This window comes from Leptonychotes weddellii, chromosome 9 (assembly GCF_054177405.1).
Source record: "Leptonychotes weddellii isolate Sample4059 chromosome 9, ASM5417740v2, whole genome shotgun sequence".
Taxonomy (NCBI): Eukaryota; Metazoa; Chordata; class Mammalia; order Carnivora; family Phocidae; genus Leptonychotes; species Leptonychotes weddellii.
The window spans coordinates 47,989,535-48,014,968 of NC_138377.1; positions in this window are offsets into that span (position 1 = coordinate 47,989,535).

Below are 25,434 nucleotides of genomic sequence, written 5' to 3' on the forward strand. Positions count from 1 at the left end.
CAAAGTCAGATTTTAATATTAACATCATCTAAAAAATAACCTCCACAGTGATATCTAGACTGTAGTTTGATCAAATGGGTACTGTGGCCTATGCCACTCAGCTAGTAGATGATAGATTCAGAATTTGAACCCAGGTCTGATTTTAACATCTCTACTGTTAATAACCATAGGATAAACATTTCAATCTCTGTGCCTAGGTAGCTCTTAGTCTATTAGGGAAGTCATATATGAAAACAAATAATTTGCATTGATAGAGAGGAAATGATTAACTCTGTTTGGAAAGCCCAGAATCTTCCTGGAAAATAGGACCCTGAACTTGGCTTTGAAATTAATAAGGCTTTATGAGTTGGACAAAAGCACATTATAGGAAAATGTTATAGCATGTGAAAGGTAATGAGTATAAAAGAGCTAGGTGTTGAGAGAGAATAAGCATTTTGGTGTAGCTTCCAGTGGTATAACATGCCTGTGGAAGTGAGGGTGGAATGAGCTGGAGATCAGGAGATGATGATGGCCATCCCACTTAGTTAGGGGTGGACTGTATTTTATTTTGTGGTTGGCAGGGGAGCCAATGAGGAATTTTGAAAAGGGGAGAGAAATTATTAGACTTTAGTTTTAGTAAAGATGCTATAGTCTGTCAGAAAAATTTGTGGAAGACTGAAATAGACCAAAAACATTAGAAGGTGTCTTCAGTCAAAATGTATGTGGTGTCTAGAGCACACCCTTATGGGTTATTTGTTTCAGTGGAGTTTGCATCTTTCATTGTCTGAGCTATTTAAAACTGTAAATTGTGGATCATGGCAATGCAAATGACTCTTGTCCATAGATGTGCAAATGAATTCTGTCTGGTGGAAGGAAAATCAATTTCCCTCCCTGCTGTGGAAAAAGTCAGTTTTGCAACTATTTATAAATTCAGTTCAGCATTCCTGATTAGCCTATAAAAGTGTGGTATTTTGAATTGTCCTTTGACCACATTAAACATCTTATTGGTTCCCTCATTAATGAATTAGTTAAATAAAATCATTGATAAATGTTCATTTTATATTTGCATAAAATTAATCATTTTATGTTTAAAATGTTTCTTCTTTAACAGGTTTGTCCTATGGGAAGAGATAATATAATCTGTACTAAGGCAGTGATAGCATATGGGGATGAAAGTAAGTTGATAGGTTATAGATGGCTTTGGGATGTAGACTGACAGGATCTAGTGCTCTGATGGGATATGGGAAGTGAGGAAGTATGAGGGTTCAAAAATGATTCCCAGATTTCTGGCATGTTTGATTACATAGATAGCATTTTTTTTTTTTAAATCACTATATGTCCCACAGGGAAAAAAGACATCAAGGTGGACATTGCAGTGAGTTATTAGATGTTTGGTGGTGGAGTTCAGAAGTATCTGAGACTAGAGGTTCTGATTTGGGACTCAATTTTATACATTTAAATTTATGAGAATAAAAAAAGAGTAAACAATAAATTAATGGAAATAGATTGGAACACAAAAAGGAAATGTAAGGTGAAAATACATGTGGGTCCAATATAGAGCACTTTAGGGATGAGCAGAGTGAAAAGATCCAGTAAAATAGATTAAAAATAAAACTCTTTTATTTAGGATAGTGTTATAGAAGCCAAGAAAGGACAATGTTTTAAGAAGGAAAGGCTAATCAATAGTGTCAGCTGCTACAAATTTGTCCATGGGATTTAGCAATGTGGAAGTCAGTGGTGGCCATCACCAATAAAGTTTAAACGTCCAGAAGGGAGGATAGAAGCAAATTGTATGACACTGTTGGGAATTAGAAAATTGGATAGAAAACAAAGGAAGCTGTGGGAAGGGAGGTAGAGAAGAATGAAGAATTAAGGGAGAAATTTTTAAGATTGAACATAGCATAAGGGGAAAGCCATTTGAAGACAATGAAAAGAGAGAGGGAGTAATTGATAAAAAGTAAGCTTCAAGTCAGATGGACATATATAGGACTCAGAATCCAAGTATAGGCATCAACCTTCAAAAAGAGGTAGACACTGTTTTACCTTGATACTCAGGAAAGGAGGAATAGCTAGGAGAAGCACAGGTAGCTTTTCAGGTTAGAAAGCAGGAAGGTGAGAGAAATTTTATTTGATGACTTTCATTTTCATGTACACAGAGTGAAGGAGTGAAATTCAAGAGGAAAGGTAAAATTATTACTAACCCTTGAATTGAGTGGGAGTGGGAGCCAATGAAAGATAAAGTCTACATGGTAAAATTAGTCTATTAAAGGTGGCTTTGGTCTTGGTGTATTGCTCTTTCTACGAGTTTGTTTTGCAGGTGTGAAACAATTATGCCATGAATGGTTGCTAAGAGATTTGCCTACTCTTAAATATCTTTTTCACCCTCTTATACTTTTTACCATTACTCTTCATAGTGTATTAGAAAACTATGGGGACAAGGACTAGTCCCCCCAAATCTCAGATATGGGTAACTGCAACAGTTCCTCTAAAACTGTGCCCATCAATTTATATCCATTATTGGGAACACTGGGTCATGAGATGATATGATATAGAACAGATAATTTCCAGTGGGGCAAAACTGTAACAGTAAGCTTTGTGAGTAGGTGAGAACAAAAAATAGTATCTAGGTTAGGAAGGGCAGATGGAGAAGGCATCAGAAGTGAAATATATCAAAAGGGAGGGGATGATGTAAAGGTTAAACTTCATCTCACAGTTTTACTTAGAAACAGCCCAGGGATATGCCTAATGATATGTTATTTACTCCTAGCAGTGCAGTATTCATAGATAAGGACTCAATAATTTTAGATTGACTCATTTCTATGTGATGTTATCTCAAGTCACTTCAGTGTTTTCCACAGAAGAAGTAAGTAATACAAAGTACTGGAATTCCTGTGGCAACGACTTTTTCAGAAGCCTCTGATTGTGAAATGAATATTAAAAAAAATTCTGAGCTGTGACTGTGATGAAGAATTGGGAAAATGACTTGACTTCAGAAAGTTCTATCCAGTGGAAACAGTGCTTGGTTAATTCAACTGGTGATCACATTTTCATGGGAAAATTCTATCTCATGGAGATGTCTTATGAGAAATTTTGTTTAGCCACTGAGCCAAACTTGGTAAAATAGTAATTTCAGAGTTGACTTTTCAGGAGAAAAAGATATGAATTGTTTTTATTTAACAAATTATTAAGAATAGGATATATAATACCCACATGTCACTTCATGTGTAAAAAATACTCTATTTTCATGACTTGAATAGTTTCACAGAACTGGGTAATAATCATTTTCAAAGTTGATGCAATGATTTTTATCTCTCAAGAGAACTGCTTTGTGACCAGTAAGACCTAATATATATTGAAAGCTTATTGTGTGTTGAGTGTTGCTCTGAGTGCTTTGTGTGTTAAATTGTTTCATCCTCATAACCATTCTATGATTTAAAGTATTATTATTATTCTTATTTTATAAATGCAAAAAATGAGCCATAGAGTTAAAAAAGTTGGCAACTGACATAGTTAACATTTAGTGATGCTTTAAACCCAATTGCATTGATGGACTTGTGGAGGATACCTACCTCATCTTGCCAGCTGCCTGCTTGGACTGAGTAACTTGTTGCCACATTCTTTGGATACTCTTCATTGCCTGTTACAGTGAACTTCCCTACTTGTAGCTCAAACTATTTTTCACTTGCCTTCTTCTGTTGCTGCGATTCTCAAACTTAAGTGCACTTAGAATCAAGGCATCTTAGAAAAAAACAAAATCAGATTCCAGGGCTCTAATTCCAGAAATTCTAATTCTAGAAGTCTGAGTGGGTCCCTTGAATTTGCATTCTGAACTGACTTCCCAGGTAATTCTAAAGCAGGTGGTCTACAGAACACACTTTAAGAACTATCTCAGGGAATGGAACCAGTTTTAGTTTCTAGTCCTTTCTGGTGTGTTCTGCTATAAATAACTGGATTTTAATGGATTATATTCCATGGTTAACATTGTGTAAGTATGTGTAAGTGAGTTTTATGACTGAAAATAAAATGTTAGGTAATTTTTATAGTTAGATTTATAATATCTTTGAGAAGCTTTTATTTTTACTAGACATTTTTATTTCACAAATATCCTCACTAAACCTGACTCTTTGTTGTGAAATCTTAAAAGTTTTTACATATTATAGTCTTGGCCAAAATCATGACATTAAAGCTTACTCAAAAGTTACCTTGGGAAACACATTATGAGAGATATCATGAATTTACTATTCTTTCCTCATTGTGCTTTTTAAAATTATAACTATGTATCTATGCTGTTAGGTATATATTTTTGTAGGTATATATACGTAGAAGTAACCTTTTTCTACTTCATCACTTTTCACCTTTCATTTTCAGTTTTCTAATAAAGTTGTATCTTTTTATCAAGTTCAGGAATCCAATCTCTAGTGTTGAAATAACCTTTAGGAGAACTACAGGCTATTTCTTAAAATTAATTACCATTTCTAAATAGAGCTCTTGGTGGTCAATATCATATTTTTGAATTTCAGTGGTAGCAGTGGTGGTTAGGTGCCCAGCATTTAGAGGTTTCATTCTAGTATGGAAGGAGAGGTCAGGAACCAGGTGGGTGCTGAGGAAATCAATTGGCTGCTCCTTCAGAAGCCTTTTTGCTCCTTGCAGTTCACCTGAAATCAAGGTGAAATGAGAAAAGATTTCATCTGGGGCCACAGAGAGGACGTGCCCAGTCTGGATGGGACTGTGAAGAAGATCTGCAGCCTCAGGAAGACCCACCAGCTGGACAAGGTGTTGGTGGCCACGGACGCATCAGGATGGAACACGAGGAGCTGAAGAAGCTGTTGCTGGAGATGGTGAGGTTGGAGCCCACTGGGAGGAGCTGGAGCTCTACAGGGACGGCAGCGTGGCCATCATCGACCAGTGGATCTGCTCGCACTCCAGGTGTTTCATTAGTACTTTGGTCTCCACGTTTTCTTTCCGGATCCTCGGGGAGAGAGAGAGCTCCTCGGGCTCGGCGCCCAGACGACTTGCAATTGCTTCTGTGGGGACAGAGAGGAAGCGTGTGAGCAGCACACCCACCGGAGGGTCGCCTACTGAGGCGGCCTGGACTCGTACATGTGCGGACTCTTAGTCTCTCTGACCACACGTGTGGCCTCGGGGTCGCTCCTGCCCCCAACCGGGGGACTGGGCCGCCCCACCATCGCTCTTCAGGGTCACGGTCACAGCCCACAGCCACGTGAGCCACGGTGCGTGTCTGTTCCCGGTGTTTCCCCCACTGTCGCCTGCCCGGGACTCTGGTTACATGTTACCTGGGGTCTGAGACCTGTCTCTGCCGCCGGCAAGGCCATCGTGACGTGAGGAGATGCGGGGGGTCTGATCGCTGGCCTGGATCTGGAGGGCATCCAGCAGCGAACGGCCGGCACTCTGGCCCAGAGGGTGGTGCGGCGCTGGCCGTGCCTGTGGATCTGCTGCAGTTTCGGCCTGCTGGTCGCATTCTTTCCGCCCTTTGACCCGCGTGAGGCCCCTGGCAAGTTGGGGGGAAGGTGAACCGCCACCTGGCAGAACTGGGGCTGAGGCCTGTGGGGGCCGGTGAAGTGCTCTCTCTTCTCCCCGGCTCAGAATGCTGGAAGGTTCCTTGGCAGGCTTCAGGGGTTTGTCGGGTTCGCGCAGAGAGGAGCCCCAGTGGCTGGCTGAGGAGCTGCGGGCTGGCCGCCGGTGAGCACTGTGGCAGCGTGGGCAGGTGGATGCCCCCGGGCCCTGCAACACGGTGGGCGCGGTGGGCCCAGGGGGCGAGGAGCACAGTCAGTCCAGCCTTAGAAGGGCTTGGGGTGCGCTGCTAAGCTCGGGGCTCCTTGTGCAGCTGCCCAGAAACCCCTTCTGGACCTCCAGTGTGGCCATCACCCATCCCCTCTGACTGGGAGCCCAAACTTCCCACAGACACCCCAGGTGACCCGCTGAGGCGGCCCAAAGCCCAGAGGCTGGCTGTTTCTCTTCTTCCCAAGCTTTGAAAACCCACTCCGAATGCGCACTAGGTCCTGTGGTGTCACTCACAGCTGTACGGGGAGGAAATGATGGAGTATTTATTCTTTGCCCATTTGTACCTTCAGCTATTATTAATAAAAATATGTTTTCTAGAAAAAAAAGCAAAGAGGTAGTACAGGTAACTTCTGGCAAAAAATCCTTAGGTGGGGTTATTCTATGGTAGTAATGAAGGAAAGATTCCTGTGTCTTAGTATCTACTTAGGGGAGTATAGAGTTCTCATACTTTTATTAAAATTAAGGAATTTAAGACTCTGTATTGAAGAGATAGCTATTCTATAGGGTCAGCCATAGGCAAAGTCAAAAATGTCTAAAACTGGACTCAGTTTTGCCTTGGCTCCAGCACTTGAACAAATATGAAAGATCAAGTGCTCCAAGTTCCAAATCTTAGAGCATCTGTGAGACTATTGTAGTTTGGAAATTTTCCCATGCAGAAATAATTAACTGCTCATTAGGCCATATATCTATTCATATGACATGTATCTGTCAGAATTTATGAGAGCCAGCATTCTTTCTGCTATTGGCTAGCTTACAAGGGCCTTTGTTGAGGTCAGTCTAGGTTTTTTATATTATGTCCCCAGCATTGAGGAGAGGACTTAATTGTGTTCCTTGGTATGAGGTAGGGATGGACAGCATGTGTTAGGTTATTTACCACACGTAAGTGGGTGAATGTGCTCTGTACAGTAATGATGATAATGATATAATGATGGTAAATGTTTATTGGTATTTACTATATACTTGGTACCTACTGAGCACATCATGTACTTTATTTCACTTGATTTTGAGCAACCACTTAGTTGTTATTAAGTATAATTGTCCTTAATTTACAGCTATGGAAATTGAAGTTTAGAGTTTAAATAGCTAACCTATTTGCACAACTACAAAGTGGAATGTGTAACCAAATGGACTTATTCCAAAGCCTGTGCTCTTTCCTATTTACCTGCAATATTGGGCTTTGTATATTTGCTTTTCAGTTTTATCATCGATAGATTGTAGGTCATAGATCAGAGCCCAAATCAAGGGCCTTTGGCCACTCAGTATAAGGGAAGTGTGTTGCCAAACCCAAGGCTTAGTCATCATCCCAGGATGGAGGGGTGTACCCCACAAATTTTTAGGAAAATAACTGTTTAACTGTTTATGATAGCCAGCTTGGTAGATTTGATTAAAAAATATTTCCATGTCCTCTCAGAACCCTTGAAAATTAGTGTATGATCTAAGTCTTTTAAAAAATTTTATAGAAAATGAGTTATACTTTGTTAAAATTAAAACTTTTTTTGAATTATTAAATAACCTTGTACTTTTTAATATGTCTTAAAATACTATTAGTCATATCTATGAGTAATTTGATTCTGGGTTCTTTGTCAGAGTTCATTACTGGTGCAGTAGTCTTTCAAAGAGCAATTTTGATTCACATTATGGCACTCTAATTTACAAAATGATTTCCAGAAAGACATTATGATAACCAGGAATTGCTTGTACATTTTGTTTTCATATTGTAAACCTTGGCATAGTGCAAAAATCTGTACTTCAAGAAATACTATTCACACACACAAAATGTAAGGATGAAAAATGTTTGTGTATATATACTGTTAAAAAATAAGTCTGCACAGTTAGTTTTATACTTTACAATCTAAGCCTGAAGAGTATGGATAAATTGTCTTAAGGTAGTTTTGCTTTTAGGCAGTATATCCTAATGCAGTTCTAGTATGGAGTCATACATTCTTCTTCGTCTCATAAGGATACTGGCCTGGTGTCTGAAAGCTTAGGGTTTATAAAAACTATATGTAAGAGTTAATCAGATAAGGCTTCTTAAAGGAACAAACTTTTAAGCTAGATTTTGAAATGATTGATAAAGAAAGATATTTCATAAAATGCAAAAGATATGGGAAAATAGAGATTGGAATTTAAAATATCCTCCAGGATGATAAGAAGGAGGAACAGTGGGGTAAGTCATATATAAGGAGTTAAGAAAGATGAGAGGGAGCAATGGATAACAATGCAGACTTTTGAGTAAAGGACTGAAACATTTAAATTGGATTCATTGGTGGTGGAAAATTATATCCTTACAGAGTCTTGGGTAGCAGGTATGGTAAAAACAAAAGACTAACTTGTGTGAGACAGATGACTAAGGGTAACAGAGTTATTCAGTAAATTTCATGTTCCAGTACCTCTACTTGGCACTAAGATACAGCAATGAATTAGAAATAATTCCTTCCTCCAACCCAATTTGGTCATAGTCTTGGGGAGGAGACCGGAGTACGTATAATATAAACAGAGGTGCTACAAGAACAAAAAGAAATCCAAAAATTTACTTTTAATTTGAAAAATTGAGGAATAGATAATGGAAGCAGTGACTTTTAAGTTGGTTTTGAAGGATTAGTAGGATTTCACTAGGCATGGCTAAAGGAAAGCCATTTCAGGTGGAAAGACTAGGGCTGGCGAGGGGGAGGTGTCAGTAGAGAAAAGACTGCTGGTTGGTGCATTGGAAGGAATATGTAAAATATTGAGAGGTGTCTTAAGCTCCTTGTAACATCACAGTGTCTAAATCTACATGTAGATCTAGGCTGGTAAATAGGAAGACCCTGTTCAATTTGCCAGCAACTTTTTCCTCCACTTGTTTCTTATGTGAGAATTCTGATATAATTGAATTTGGGATGCATAGAACTGTGGGATAAAGTGTCAATAAAGCTAGATAGGCTGGCATCATTGTATCTTATACAGACAAAGCAATTTGAAATGTATACTGTCTTGACTTACATTTTCTAATTCCATCCTCTCAAAAACTTTGAGTAGTGAGGGAAAATATTATTTTCCTATCCCATATGAGACAATTTAGATTTAGAGACATTTGATCCAGGTTACTCAATTGGTAAGTGGTGGAGAAGGGTTTGAACCCAGGTTTCCTGATGTCAGGTTTAGTCTTATTATACCACACATGCAAAATGACAAGAGAAATAAACATTGGAACTGATTGATGAATAATAGTACAAAGTGAGAATCAACATAGAGGAAAGTAAAGAATATGTCTGAAAATCTCTAATTTCCTAGCAAGAGAGCTTTCTAGTTCTTGATTTTAAGAGACAGCATTTCCTCTACTGGTTGATGGTCTAGCTATGAAATGGCCACCTGCTGAGATACACTATTAAACTGCTACATCTGAATTTGAAATAATTTGGTCGGGTCATGCCCCATTTAGTTATTATTTGAATGGACAATGGTGAACCTATCCTCTGTAACAAATAGAAATGAATGAGCTCCCACTAACAGGGATCCATGTTCTATGAAGTTCATGTTTACTCATAATTTTTATTGTAAGGGCAAAAGGGAGAAAAGGATCCTTTAAGGAATTACTGTTGGATGTCTAGAAAAACAGAAAAACAAGTACAACGCTACTATCTTCCATTATACAGTCTTTTTTTGTCTTTTTAAACAGAAACAAGGAATTTTAAGTGCTTTGTTCATGGCCTCATCAATCTTCACAATGTCCCTGTAAGTCAAGTAGGTGGTAAGAATTACTATTAAGAGGAGAAGAAGTTTAATTCATTTATTTGTTGCAAGAAAAAGACATGGAGACAGGAGACTTAGAGTAAGAACACTTTAGTTTGAAATATTACACATAATAACAGAGAATAAAGAATTATCCGAGGGAGGAAAAAATTAAATCTAACTACTCTATTGGAATATGGAAATGTTTTCTCATAATGAGTGAAAATAGAAAATAAATCATAATGAAGATTAAAAATAGAAAAATTCATGACACTTCAGCTAAATTCAATAAACATTTATTGAGTGCCTAATGAATTTAAACTTTAATCATATTCTGTTTCTAGTTATACTGGAAAATGCTGTTTCTTAAGGGCCTAGTATTAAAAATATTTTTCTAAGTGCTAGAGAAGTTTCCCTGAAAATATAAGCAGTATATGAAAATGAGCTTTAATAATGATTCTAGTTATGAGTGGTTGTAAGGAAGGAGAAGCAATAAAAATTCTTAGTAAGACTTCTGCTGAAGGGTTGTATAAATTATAAAAGAGAAAACAGATACAGGGATAGCCTCTATTTAAGTAGAGATTATGGAAAAGTGTTAAAGGATCATGATTATCTATTCATCTTCATTATGCATAAAATAAAAGGAAAAAAAATTAAGCCATTAACATGACGTTTTAGTAGATACTTAGAAAAATTTCCCAGCAATGATCTTTGCCTAACGCAATGCTAGATTGGTCTTTTATTAAGGTAGGTTGTGGAGCATTTTTAGGCAAGAAAGGAGTAGAGATACAGATGTATATGACTCCTAAAGTCCTTAATCGTGTGTGTGTGTATTAAGGCTATTTTTTCAAGAGATTGCTAAATTCATTGTTAAATTCCATTAAAGGATAGATTACTGTTCTCTTCAGATTATTTCTTGAATGTGTATGAGTCTACAAGTCTTAAAAAGAAGCTAAGGAAATGCTTTCGTGCTGAACTTTGCTGTTCCTAGCAATCAAAAGTGTGTCCAAAACAATTAATTGAAGATGGAAAATCAATTCCTTAATTTATATTGTGTATATATTGTGAGAAGTCTCCAAATTTTAGAGTAGGTCAAGATGCCTTCCCTTTTATGTCTGTTAGATGCCCAAAGCTATGATTGCTGGTTCCTAACTGTCAGGGAGAAAGGGTTTCCAGCTGGTAGTGGCTTGATCTTCCAGAAGTGTATATATCCCTTCCAGAAGCATATAGATTTTTAAAAGACAAGTTGATGGATAAGGCAATGCTTAACCTAAAAGAAAAAAGCTCTAAAATGTTAGCCAGAGGGAAGGGGGCAGCCATTATATTGACAGAAGTACCGTTAATCACACTATAAAAGTGACTATCTGTTCTGAATATTGGTGTAGGAACACAATATAATAAAATAGTAAATTGATAAAGTCACCAGGAAGAAATCATTGGAAAGAGTGAAAGAAATCACAAAAGGAGAAGAATGCTAAGGAAAGAGAGGGAAGCTGGTAATGGGGGAGGGAGATAGACATGGAGGGAGAATTAAAAGGAGATAGATCCCGAAGGACTACATCCTGTTCTGAAGTAGCCAAAGGCAGTATGTCTGTATGTTACTAAACATAACCATATGTTACTAAACCGATCAATTTAATGTAAAAATTAAAATTGTTCTTATGTAGACTTAACCTTAGCAGCTTTATTAAAAAATAATTTCATCTCTTTTTCTCTCTTTATCTCCTTTTCTCTCTTCCCACTTGCCCTTGCATTTCTTCCCATTAGATCTATCTGTCATCTCTCTTTCTCTTTTCTATTATCTCTGTGTGTGTATTTCGATTCTTCTATCAACTTCTTCAAGATGTCACAGGTTAAAATGGAGTATAGTTTTCCTAACAGCTTCTAATTCTTTTTTTTTTTTTTAAGATTTTATTTATTTGACAGAGAGACACACAGGGAGAGAGGGAACACAAGCAGGGGGAGCGGGAAAGGGAGAAGCAGGCTTCCCTCTGAGCAGGGAGCCCAATGCAGGGCTTGATCCCAGGACCCCAGGATCAGACCTGAGCCAAAGGCAGACGCTAAAGGACTGAGCCACCCAGGCACCCCAACAACAGCTTCTTGATAACTTACATGTGAACCTCAAAATTAAATCAGTGTTTTTCTAGTGTGGTTCAAGCCTTGAAAAAGGTATAAATTTCTTAAGATGTAGATCTATTGATTAAGAATCATCAGTGATGATTGCAGTGATAATCTATGTACTGGATTCTTTATTTTTAACAAGTTTACGTAATGAGTTTTATGCACTATAATATTTGAGATGTATTACTGTAAAGATATATAGACTTAAAAGTAATAAATATTTCTGATTTTAGGTATACATCCTTTTTGGAATATCAATGCAAGTGTAGAGGTCAGAAAAATGAAGCCAGATGGTGTTGGAGGAGGACTTCCGATGACTGCTCTCAGAAGGCTAACAACAGGTTAAGGTGAATGTGTCACTGTTTTCTACATTCTTCTACTGCTGTTAAAAAAAAAAAAAAAGAATCATTGAAATGCTGAATGCTTAACTTCTTTTAGTGGTAAGCCTCATAAGAACATCAATAAAAATTTAAGAATTCTTTTTTCTTTCCTTTTATTTTTCTAGCTTGCTTGAATGTCTCTCATCACCCTGACTAACCCTTTCCCAACAAAATTTTTCTTCTTGAAACTTGAGCTCTGCTTTCATTACTTTTACTATTATGCAAAAGGTGATTTGAGAAAAAAATCTTTTAGAAAAGTTTTACACATTTATGTTACAGTTTTGACAATAGTTAAGAAAAATGGAATTTGTTACTGCTACCTCATGAAATTATCCTTCTGTAAATACTTCAAAGATGATTTCCAGGCAATTAGCACTGGGGACAAGTTTGATTGTTTGTTGATTTCTGAATATAACAGAACATTAATTAATTTTTTATGGAGGAAGTGTTTATATTTGCCTGAAATTAGGTTGTTTTTTATCTGAATCTTTAAAGTGTTTGAAATTAATCACATTTTAAAAGTTCAGGGTCCAGCCAGCTGATGAAGATATAGCCAATGAATTTCTCCATAAGTCTGTTAATAAATAAAAAGGGCATCTTTGATAAACTGTATGATCTCTTGCATTAGATTGCATGATTATATTTTTCCTCTCTTTAATTCTTTCAAGGTGATGATTAGCTATAGAAAGACTACTGAGGACTGAATTTTTATGCAAAGTGATTCTATTGGTTTCATAACTATTCTAGATGAGTATGAAAAGCTTTTCAAGCATATATGGAGTTTGGTGTAATATGATATGTGTGAATGTTATATTTTAGCTCTAGTGTAATATTATAAAATTATTACTTTGGAAGAAAAATTCCATATCCTTATGGGTCCCAAGGTAGTCTTTTCCACTATAGAAAAAAACATAAGACATTAGCTCAGCCTCTTGGTTTATAAACTGTGCAGCTTTGAGTATATTGTTAGAGTTTTAAAAATAAGAAAATGCAAATCATAAAGAAGTCTTATGAGTTGTGGTTGAATGAAAAAATTAGTTAATTTGGGGAAGTATATTGGCTCTATCCTGTAAGCTAATTATCCAAATCTTATTAAGATTCGATGTGTTTCTATCCCAGATTTCTTTCTTGCTAGTTGGCTCAGGATAGTTCTGTACTAGTAGAGACACAGAAAATTAAAGTGATTACCTGAATACTTCAAGTGAGAAAGTGATTCTCCTTAAATATTAAGTTTAATGACGCTTTAAAAAGTTGTTTTAGGTGACCTGAGTCAGTCTTCCCAACCCACCCTCAATGGCCAATTGAATTCAATACTAAATACAAATAATTTTTGGAAAAAAAAAGAGGCCTCTTTATGGGGGATATAGACAAAGAATTAGAAGTAGACCTTCTAGTTAGGGGGCCAGGTCCCTATAGCCCTTAATTCCCCACACAAGGCTCTGAGGCAGGTTACTCAAAAGTTCCAAGACTTCTCCCACATGAATGGGGTTGCTAGGACTTCAGGGATCTCTTTAGGACCATGTGACCATTCCCTGGAACCAGGGTTCATTCCTGGGTTTTGCCCATTCTCTCCCTTCCTTTCATTTATTAAAATCCTAGTGTTCTCACTATTGTAATTCCCCAAAGCTTTTACATAAGACATGGGCCTTATTTCCCACTGGCTTTTTTTTTTTTAATGTAAAATGATATTAAATTGGAGGTTTTAACTGAGACAGTACTATATCTGGAAGGTACTAAAGTGAGTCATGAAACAGATGATGCTGTAGGAAGTTTAAAGTGGAATGAAAAAATATATGAGGATTTCTCTTTCCATGGGGCATGTCCCCTTTCACCTTATGCTAAGAAGGGAGGGATTCAAGGAGATTACTCAGAAAGCTTGATTGGATATCTACAGGTAAACGAACCAAAGGAGACATTGGGCTTACACTATAGTTCTGGAGGTTGTGGAGGCCAAGACTGAGGAAGTGTTATTCAGACCAGAGTGGACAATAGGATCAAGGGAGCTGGAATTGGGGGGGGGGCGGTCTTCCTAATGTTGACTAGTATGACAGCCTGGAAAGTACTTAAGAAAAGTTAGAAGTGACTGCCAGAGTAGTAGAGACTAGGAAGGGCATAATAAACCCTAAAAGAGAATGGATTTGCTAGATCAAGGAACCACATCTGAGAGTCCACTCTACAGCTGGACATCTCTGAAGAATCCACAAATTTGCCTCATCAGAGAAAGGCAAACATCTGTAAAACAGCTGTAAACATCTTTTATGCCAAGAGAGTGTGAAGGTAGCTTAGGACTGTGCACTCAACAAATGCCAGGGAAAACAATCTAGTGATTTGAGTTTAGAGCCAAAGGCAGAGGATACAGTAGGCCCATTAAATGTATTTGAAGGGTGATGGGAAATGAAGGATAATAGTGTATTCTGACTATGTATCGTGAACCATGTGCATAAGTCCTAAGACTTGCAAGCAATCAGGGGTTAATTAATATGGGCTCAGTTGGTTTAAACTTAATAAGGAAGCAATGTTTAATAAAATTAGGAATCAAAGGTTTTAATTTTCAGCCAGTACAAATTTTTATTTACTTCATATAATAAAGCAACATAATCTAAACAAAACTACTTATGGTTTGCTTCCTTCCTCATCAGGGTGGGATGATCACAAGTCACTAGGATATTGTTACATATTACTTTCTTATTTAATTGTGCATTATTGTTTCCATTTTATTTTATTATAGGTTAGCCTCTCATTTGTAAATGTAAGAAGACTTTTTTTTTTTTTTTTAACCTACACAAAGCCTTAGAGTGACAGCAGGTAGGGAAGCCAGTAGACCTAGAAGCCACTGCCAAGTCCCCCTCCATGTGATTGTTGCATTCCAGATAGATTACTTAATTATCAAGCCCTGCTCTCTGAGATTGGCATCCTGCCAAGAACAAGATGATAGCGGCTGTCCTTGTGCCTGGTGTAGATTTTGTTTTTTGCTTTAGTTTATACAGATCATTTTAGAAAACAAAAGAAAACAATGCAAGATATGTGTAATCTTAAAATATATAGATATATTCTATTTAGAGTAATGATCTGAGGACCTGACAATGAGCTACCTACAGAGGATTATTTCTAACTGCTCCACTCTGCCAAATTTTCAGTAGTGTGGTTTTGGTTGTAATATTGAGATGCACCTACTATGGCTGCTACCATTACCATTCTTTTTTGATTATTTTTTTCTTAAACTTCTCCTTGTTCTCCCTCAAAGGTCTTCCTCTATTCTGATTCTCCAGGATTCATTCCTTGGTATTGAACTGTGCCCACTCAGATCCCTTCTACATGCCAATGCACCCAACTCCTCAGCTGCTCTCAGCGTTTGTTATTAATAGCTCACACTGACCCCCTTCCCTGAACACTTGCCTAAATAAAGAGCCACTACTCCTGGAAGTCAGGCTTAACTCCCTTCCCAAGGTAGTCTGCAGCTAATAACTCTCTGATGGGAGAAGGGATATAAAAAGCTAGCCTCCTTGCCTCAAGGTGAGGCCAACTCTGGTACATTGCTGTTTCAGCCTTCCCTATGAGATTAATCTGAAACTAGGCTCTATCTGAGACCATATTCTTGCTTAGCTTTCTCTCCCTGCACTATCCTGCTTCTCCCACTCTCCTTCTCCTGAATAAATTAGTAAGTAATTTGAACAAAAAATTCCCATCTTGGATTGTTTCTAAGGAACTGAACCTAAGACAATCATTTGTTCTTTCCTTAAGTTCCTTTCTGTGCAATCCCATGACTTCAACAGAAGCTAACATACTGACTTTCAAACTGATATTCTCCAGCTCATATCTCCTTTCTAAATTCCAGAATGAGAAGTACAATTGCCTTTCTTAGGTTTTGTCAAATTTAGGACTGCTTCCTATCTTGGGCAAGGTTGTATATTGATTCTTTTTAATTGCATTGAATTAGAAATTTCAGGATCATAAAAGCCTGAGGCCAGTTGAAAGCCTTATATGCCCTTTATTCTGTATCAAATGCAATAGTTTTACGAATATAACATATTTCTATGGGCACGTCAAGATTGTGGGCGGCAGCATAAATCACATAGACTTGGGTTATGTGTAGTTCCTGAAGTTTTCACCCTTTAATGAAAGCCTATCAGTGTTCAAGAACATGGAAGTGATATGATAGGAAATACCCTAACTGCACTGAAATTCACAGAAACCCAAACTATGCAAACCTCAACATATTGGAGACATGGATTGTATTTTTTTTTTTTAATCTTTTCTGGATGAATAGTAGGTACTCAATAAATGTTAGTCTCTGAAGGAACGTGAACAGGGAGGAGGGGTTGAGGGAGAGGGAGAGAATCCCAAGCAGGCTCCACGCTTAGCATGGAGCTCCATGTGGGGCTGATCTCACGGCCCTGAGATCATGATCTGAGCCAAAATCAAGAGCCAGACGCTTAACCAACTGAGCCACCCATGCCCCACGTATTTCTCCTGTTAAGTGAATACCATGTTGAGTTCTTCCAGTGGAGGACACTGTATGGATATTGCAGGAGGAAGAAGCTCTCTTACAGTCTCTTGTGTGAGACTACGGATTGGTAGCATGGTTGTCAGGGCACTGGGTGGCTCCTGCCATAGCCACAGGCCCAATAGTTCTTCCAAGGTCTTGCAGCCTTGGCCTGGCTATTACCTGCCCATAGCTATTTTGGTGTAGTAGCCAGAGCTACAGTGTGTGCCTATGCTCTGACGGCCTCTAGCACCCAGCAGTAGTACCCAGACTCCCACTGCACACTCATGTCACTGGTTGCTGTTCATCTACTCTCCCACCTGTACTGTGGAGTTGCCTATTTCTTAAGCATCAACTCTAGACCAGCTCAGGACTGACTGAACCAGTGAAATTCTATGCTGTACAATAGCCAAACCACACCTCCAATAGTCTGATTGCCTCTAAATTTGTTCTTCTTTGAATGCGCTCCCTTAGCCATAGGGAGCCATATTGAGGTTGCCTATATTTTATACTTACTTTTATTATATTCAATAATTCTTTATATTAACCATCCCCTATTTAGCCCACTGTGTGGTTTCTTTCCTGATTGCACTCCTTCACTACAGTGTCTCTGCTACAGTATGCCTTCTACAGCTTAGCATAGTGACATATCTAAAACTAGACACTTACATTAGTTTGCTTATCAAAATATGTTGGAGCTTAAAGAAGAATCATAAAGATCTTTCACTATTTCATTTTTGGCTACTAAATTTTTGTGTTTATTTTCAACCGGATTAGTATTCTAGAATAGATAATTAGGTTTTGTTTTGTTTTGTTTTTTGATAAGACTTGTCATAAAATAACAATTTTGAGCTGTGAGCCTTGTAAGACATACTTAAAAGATTATTTTGGGATATTTAGATCAATATCAAAATGCTATTAAAATTATGTTTCAGGATTTCTTTTCCTTTAGTGCCTGCAGTTCTTGGTCATGCCAGTTCGAAGAATGAAGAGGAAGACCTGATGAAGAGTGGTGGGCAGCAAAGCAAAGTTTATTGAGCAATAGTACAAAGCTCCTGAAGATGGAGCAGACCCGAGAGGGTTGCCATCAGAGTTTCTAAATCGAGGGATTTTTTATGAGATTGTTGGTGGGGTAAAACAAGTTTCACCTGTTTTAATCGGATTAACCCTGAGGAGGGCTCCTTCGAGGGTGGTGTTTCTTAGCAGCCTCAGAGATGAAGAGGGCGGTGGCCACCACTGCCCTAAGGCATGTTGGCTGTCTGCTGGACACCAGATCAGGCTCTTTGCTTAAATATTCCATTGGCTGTTGAGCTGGTCCCCGGGGCCTGGGTTAGGACACCCAAGGCCATTCCCTTCCTTTCTGTCACACACAAGTTGTAAGTCCTCCCAATAGGAAGATGTAAAGCTGGAGCACTGAATAAAGCCTAGAATAACAGGATGGGGTCTTTTTCCTTTTAAGGGTAGTTTCCTCTTACAATGGGGGCCCTCCTGCCCCTGCCTGCCTTTCTTCAGACTATCCTCCATTAATTAGATGTGGGCTAGTTACAAACATGAGTAAGAACACGCAAAGATCAAAGACATTGAAGAGTGCCACTGAGCATGCTCTGTGAATCTGCCAGATTGGACTCTCCTAGTTTTCATCAGCTACAGAAATGATGCCTTCAACTACCAGGATTCTTTCTGTTAAATGTGACAGAAAACCAATACTAGCTGGCTTAAAAAATTAGGAGAATTTTTTGGCTCAGATAGCTTGAAAATTCAAAAGATGGTCTCATTTTAAGGGTAGCTTAGTCAGGGGCTCAAACAATGCCACCAGGACTTCATCCCTCTCTTTACTTCTTATCTCTTTTTTTGTTGTCTTTAGTCTCAGTTTCTAGAAGAAGAAAAAAAAAAAGTCACCCAGCGATCCTAACCCCCATCTTCCTAGGTCAAAATACAGTAGATGTGAAAGCAGTTTTTTTTCTGGGAACTCCCCTCAAGGACTGGCATTCACTCTGATTGGAATAGCATGGGTTACATGCCTAACCTTGAGGCAAAGGAGAGGGCACAGGGGTTGTGTGGCTCCTTCTTGTGGTTGGGTCACCCCTGGAACCAGACAGGTCAGTAAGGGATGATTCTCTAGAGAAATTTAGAGAAATCTTCTGCTGGGTAGGGTGCCCTGAAGAACAGAAAAATGCTCAGTAGGCAAAATAACAAGTATGCAAAGAACTAAGCAAATTTTGAACAAGACTGCCTGGCTCTCAGTGGCCCCACTGCAGCTTCCTTGGACAAATCTTGCCAGCAACACATTGTCTTAGGAATTAGCTGGGTTCTTCCATCCAGAAAGGTAGATCATCTGTCAGGTCAGCCAGACTTTGAGTAAAGACACCCAGTGTGGCCAGGAGCCTTTCTATACTTATCCCATATGCAAAAGTAACTTGTGTGTTTTTGAAACCAGCTTATTTTTGTTAATTGTTTTTGATCATTCCGTATGCCAGACAGTGTCACATACCTGCCAATCTAAGATGATAAGAGCAGATGGTGTCTAGTGGATATATCTCTCAACTCAAGTTTCACCTGTTGATGGATGTTGATGGTAAGAATAACTTACTGAGTGTTTGCGAAATAATAAGCATGCTTATTAGCACATTATATATATTAACCTATTTTATCCTGACAATAAACCTGTGAGATAGATACTATTATTATTCTTATTTCCTAAGTGAGGAAACTGGGGCAGAGAGAGATTAGGTAATTTACCCAGGGTCACACTTGTAGAAAGAGAGGTGGACCGGGGATTCTCCTTCATGTAGTTTGCTTTCATAACCACTACATGCTGCTGTCTCTAGTGGACACCAAGAGCCATCCGTTGTTCATTTCTCGTAGCCTGGTGCCAGAGGTGTCCTGACTATATTAAGGAATTTGCTTTACTCAGATAAAACATAGCTTTCTCATATTTTTGGCATTTTTGCATAGTTGCTTAAATTTCTAATGCACCTTCTAGGTATAGAAATAGGCTCAGAGAGAGTAAGAGCTTGTTTAACATATTTGTTTTCCAAAACTTTGATTCTAAAAAGCTAGCTTCCACATAGAAATATAGACTGCTGACTCCTTGGCACTTGTTGCTCATATTGACCTTTTCATTGCCTCAGTAGTTCGATCAGCACTTGAGAGAGGTAGAAGAATGTAGCAAGTCTGAACAGACAGGACATTGGGAGTCAGTGGACCTGGGTTCAAGTTCTGACTTGCTGATTCAGATGTGTGTGAACCTCAGTATAGTCACCCTCCCTGAGCTTCAGTTTTCTCACATGTAAAGTGGTGAGGAAATAGGATTTATGAGACAGAAAACTTGATTCAGCCTTGGTTAAAAAGAAAAGAAGCTGCATTTCACAAAACTGGTAATGGATAAGGTTTAGAAGGAAAGAATGTGCTGGTGAGATATTTTGTGGCCAAAGGTACACAGTCAACAAAGACTGTTCTGTGAGTGCAGACAAATGGGCAAAGGCCCTACTTAAGTTCAAATCTAGACAGACTCTGTCTCTTGTTTTAACAGTGAGAAGAACAAGGAAGCTTTCTTCTTAAGAAGATAGATTCTTTTTTTTTTTATTAACATATAATGTATTATTTGTATCTGGGGTACAGGTCTGTGATTCATCAGTCTTACACAATTCACAGCACTCACCATAGCACATACCCTCCCCAATGTCCATCACCCAGCCACCCCATCCCTCCTACCCCCCTCCCCTCCAGCAACCCTCAGTTTGTTTCCTGAGATTAAGAGCCTCTTATGATTTGTCTCCCTCTCTGGTTTCGTCTTGTTTCATTTTTCCCTCCCTTCCCCTATGATCCTCTGTCTTTTTTCTCAAATTCCTCATATCAGTGAGATCATATGATGATTGCCTTTCTCTGATTGACTTATTTCGCTTAGCGTAATACCCTCTAGTTCCATCCATGTCGTTGCAAATGGCAAGATTTCATTTTTTGATGGCTGTATAACATTCCATTGTATAGATATTCCACATCTTCTTCATCCATTCAGCTGTTGATGGACATCTAGGCTCTTTGCATAGTTTGGCTCTTGTGGACATTGCTGCTATAAACACTGGGGTGCACAGGCCCCTTCAGATCACTACATTTGTATCTTTGGGGTAAATACCCAGTAGTGCAATTGCTGGGTCATAGGGTAGCTCTATTTTCAACTTTTTGAAGAACCTCCATACTGTTTTCCAGAGTGGCTGCACCAGCTTGCATTCCCACCAACAGTGTAGGAGGGTTCCCTTTCTCTGCATCCTCAAAATGGATGAAAGACCTAAATGTGAGACAGGAATCCATCAAAATCCTTGAGAACACAGGCAACAACCTCTTCGACTTCAGCCGCAACAACTTCTTCCTAGACATACCACCAAAGGCAAGGGAAGCAAGGGCAAAAATGAACTATTGGGACTTCATCAAGATAAAAAGCTTTTGCACAGCGAAGGAAACAGTCAATAAAACCAAAAGACAACCAGCAGAATGGGAGAAGATATTTGCAAATAACATATCAGATAAAGGGCTAGTATTCAAAATCTATAAAGAACTTAACAAACTCAATACCCAAAGAACAAATAATCCAATCAAGAAATGGGCAGAAGACATGAACAGACATTTCTGCAAAGAAGACATCCAAATGGCCAACAGACACATGAAAAAGTGCTCAGCATCACTCGGCATCAGGAAAATACAAATCAAAACCTCAATGAGATACCACCTCACACCAGTCAGAATGGCTAAAATTAACAAGTCAAGAAATGACAGATGTTGGCGAGGATGTGGAGAAAGAAGATAGGTTCTTAAGACATTTAAAAATTCATGTTTAATTTCCCCGGAACATAACTTGCAGGGACAAGCACCTGGAAGCATTATATTTTCATTTAACTTACATAATAGATTTCATGCAGGAAATGGAAGTTCTTTCTTTAAGTAGTAAAGGAACTCACCAGCTTCGTGCTTCCCTGTGTAAATAGTATGGGCTCCAGCTCAGATTTCCCTGATCTGCTCGGTAAGTTTGGCCCACCTGAAGGTGATCTACATATATTGATGGAAGAACCCAGATGGAAGAAGAAGAATGTGTTTTTGGCAAGGGTTAGGTTCAGACTGTGGCTCAGTGGACACGCAGGTGCTTGAGGGCCTGCAAGCAAACCACCACCACCACAACCAGTACTTCCAATCCAAATAGGATGGGAGCTTGGCTTCTTTGGCAATAGTTAATAGTGTCTTCTTCATAGCATTCATTATGAAGATTTAATGAGATAATGCACGCCCAACAAATACAGTCATAAACGTTTAATCAGTAGTAGTTACTCTCTCCTTGATGGATGCGGTGACTTGCCTGGTGACATCCCTGTGCTTCTCTGTACACACTCTACCCCTCTCATTCCCTCCCTAATCCAGACTGTCACCTTCTCCTTGGTTCTGCAAAAGTGCCAGCAGCATAGATTGTGCATCCTAGTGGCTGAAACCTCACTCAAAATTTAACACTCTTTTTGTGTCTCAGTAGGATTTGGCTTTAATCCTTAAGGTCCTACCAGTGTTTCCTTGCTAGGGTCTGACAGAGTACCTTAATTACTCTCTTAACTTCTATCCCTGAGCAATGGGCTCTGTACTTTCTTTCTCCAGACTAAAATGTAATAGGATCCCTTAGTAGCCCTTGGATCTTGTAAACTGGAAAGACTGATTTCAGTTCTCCCAAGTCACTTTGGGGATGTCAGAGCTTAGAATCTTTGCTCCAGCTAAGCAGAGTTGCGTGTGGTTATTTCTGGTTTCTCAGTAGCAAAGCTACTGAGCCACTGAAGCCACAGTTTGATATTCATTTCTGTACAGTGTCTATAAAGCCCATGTGGATCCATAATTGTGTGGAATAAATAAATTCCTGAAATATCCATCAGTGCAAAATAAGTAAGACCTATATATGAAATAGATCACATATAAACAAACACAAATGTGGCTTTCTGATATTTAAAAAGTAGCTCATTTTTTTTTTTTGATCTGGGATGCCTAAAAAGGATTTCTATTTTACCTGCACTGTTCTGTTCTTAGTTATTAACGGATCAGTATTTTTCTCCAGAGCATTCACCTGTTCTTTATATAACCTTGAACTTCGACTTAGTTTTCCTATATTAGTTGAGCCTACAAGTGCTCTGCAGTTTCTGAAGACAGCGTGATACAATTTAAATCCTCCTCCTGTAGATGAAATAGGATTTTGTGATATGACCATTGTCAGGAGTAGAAAGGAGATCAGCGGGGAAGTAAAGTCTAGATTATGGTACACTTGGGCAGATGACTTGGTGTTTTATATCTCCTGAAATGAGATAAAAGAGACGTGAGATAGGAGACATGAATATTCCAAATCATTTAGACCACATTCAAAATCAAGACAGAAATGTCCTTTCTCTGGTTTTTTAAAAAAATTTTCTTTTACATTTTGATTCACTTCTATCCTTCACTTTGCCTTAATTAAGACCTCAGATTTAGGTGATTCAAGTTTGTTTTCCCTGGTCTCACCTTACGTCATTTCCTTCTGCCATTATCTTCATTAAATCTTTAATTTTTCTATGAGGACTTCATTAATAACTTATAATCCATAATTTATTGCAACCTAAAGGGAATCTTTTCTGTTACTTTAGATATATGCATTTTCTGTGGATTAAGCATTCCTAAAAGTCAGACTTTAAAATGAAATTTATTTGTTAAATTTCTTACTAGCATTTGGAAAATGCTAGATTATTTTGGAGAGTACAATATTAACAATTTTTAAATTATTTGACAAATTTCTGTGATCTAATTCTCTAATTACTCCCTGATGTCTACTACATCTGCCACTGGATGTTCATGGCTGAGTGGGGTGGATCTGATCACAGGGCTGCCTCATGTTCTGCAGTTGGACAAAAGTCAGTGGTCCTGCTTTTAAGGGGTTGGGCACAGAGGAGTTTTTCTCCCACTAAGTCCCTGTGCAGGCAGGACTGCCTCTGAACTGTGGCTAGGCACAGTTGGAGCTGAGTCACAGGGACATTTCAGGATCTACAGTCAGACTGAGGTCAGCAAGGCCAGCCTTTGGGGAAGACAGGTGTGTTTCTCCTTCTGGGTCCCTCACTGGGTCCCACTGATGCAGTTACAAAGGGGTGGAGCCAGGTTATGGGGCTTCTCCAAGATCTGCAGACCATGGTCAGTGGGTCTACCTCTGGGGACATGAAGATGTGCGTCTTCCATTAGGTCCCTGGGTTGGCAGAAATGGTTCTCAGCCTGTGGTTGGGAAGGCATACAGGGCCATTTCAGATCTGCAGTTGGACTGAGGTCAGAGGACAAGCATATCTCCCCCTAACCCCTGGGTGGGTAGGACTGCCAGCCAAGAAGAGCTACAGCCAGGTCATGGGCTGCTTCTGGGTTCACAGCTGAGACTGAGATTGACAGGCCTGTTACTGGGAACACAGGTGGATATAACTCTTGACCTTGACCATTGGTAGATGGTACTGTGGCACAGCCAAGGCCAAACAGGGATGTAACTGAGTCCACAAGGTGTTGGGGATATTTCTGAGTCTGTAGCCAGGACCATGGTCAGTGAGTCTGACACCTGGGAGCAAGCCTGCCTTCTCAAAATGGCCCTCCTTGGTCTTTGGCTCTATTAGGTTTCACAGGTTTTTTTTTTGTTTTGTTTTGTTTTTTAGGTATGGAAGCCAGCATAAGTAAGTCTCCACTAACCACATAGGGACGTGTTTTTAAAAAGATTTTATTTTTATTTATTTATTTTGGAGAGAGAGAGAGAGCAAGCAAGCAGGGGAGGGGTGGAAGGGGAGGGATAGAATCTTAAGCAGACTCTGTGCTAAGCATGGAGCCTGTCACAGGGCAGGGCTTGATCCCATAACCCCGAGACCATGCCCTGAGCTGAAACTAAGAGTTGAATGCTCAACGTTCAACCGACTGAGCCACCCAGGTGCCCCTAGATTTCACAGTTTTTTACCTGGATCCCAAAGGCACTTTTTACCATGGATGGTTACCAAATTACTGGTGCTGAGGGTGGATATGAATGGAGGTGGCGGCCTCCTATTCTGCCATCTTGCTCACAAGTCTCATTTAAAATTTTTGAGAAGCCTAGTATTCCTTTCTCAGTCATAGCTTGAGGGTGAGTTGCCTTCCTCTTTTGCCTTAGTCAGTAGTTGAACAAAATGTTGGCTTTTTATAATTACAAGACTCACTCCCCATCATGCCCAAATTACTGCTCTGCTATGAAGTTTTGGTCTTAGAGAGTGGGTGCACATCCCATTTTTGTTCTTCTGGACTGTCACTCTAACAGGTAAGTTAGGTCAGAATTCTACAGATGTAAATTTAACTTTATATAACTGAATTAACTTTCACTTTGCAAGTAGGAGAACTAGAAAATTTTGGTCTATCTTGTGTGGAAAGTTGTATATATGGGTGTCAGACTAATCTCAGCTGTAGCCACTTACTAACTATATGCACATCTTTATCTGTGGAAGATGGGGTAGTAATGCCTATTTTATAGAGTTATTGAGGATTAGATATGTTTTTTTCAACAACCTATTGTAATTCCCAGTAATTCCCAAGTACTGTTATTTATAGCTATCATTGTAATCATTATCATTATCAGCATCAGCATTATCATAATTAAGATTACATAAAAGAGGGATTTGTGTATTTGTGTGTGTGTGTATGTGTGTGTGTATGTGTGTAGTTTCTTTTTCTTTATACTGTTCAGTGGTCCGGTTGCACCATGTTAAATATTTTAGCTTATAGGGCGCCTGGGTGGCTCAGTTGGTTAAGCGACTGCCTTCGGCTCAGGTCACGATCCTGGAGTCCCGGGATCGAGTCCCGCATCGGGCTCCCTGCTCAGCAGGGAGTCTGCTTCTCCCTCTGACCCTCCCCCGTCTCATGCTCTCTCTCTCTATCTCATTCTCTCTCTCAAATAAATAAATAAAATCTTTAAAAAAA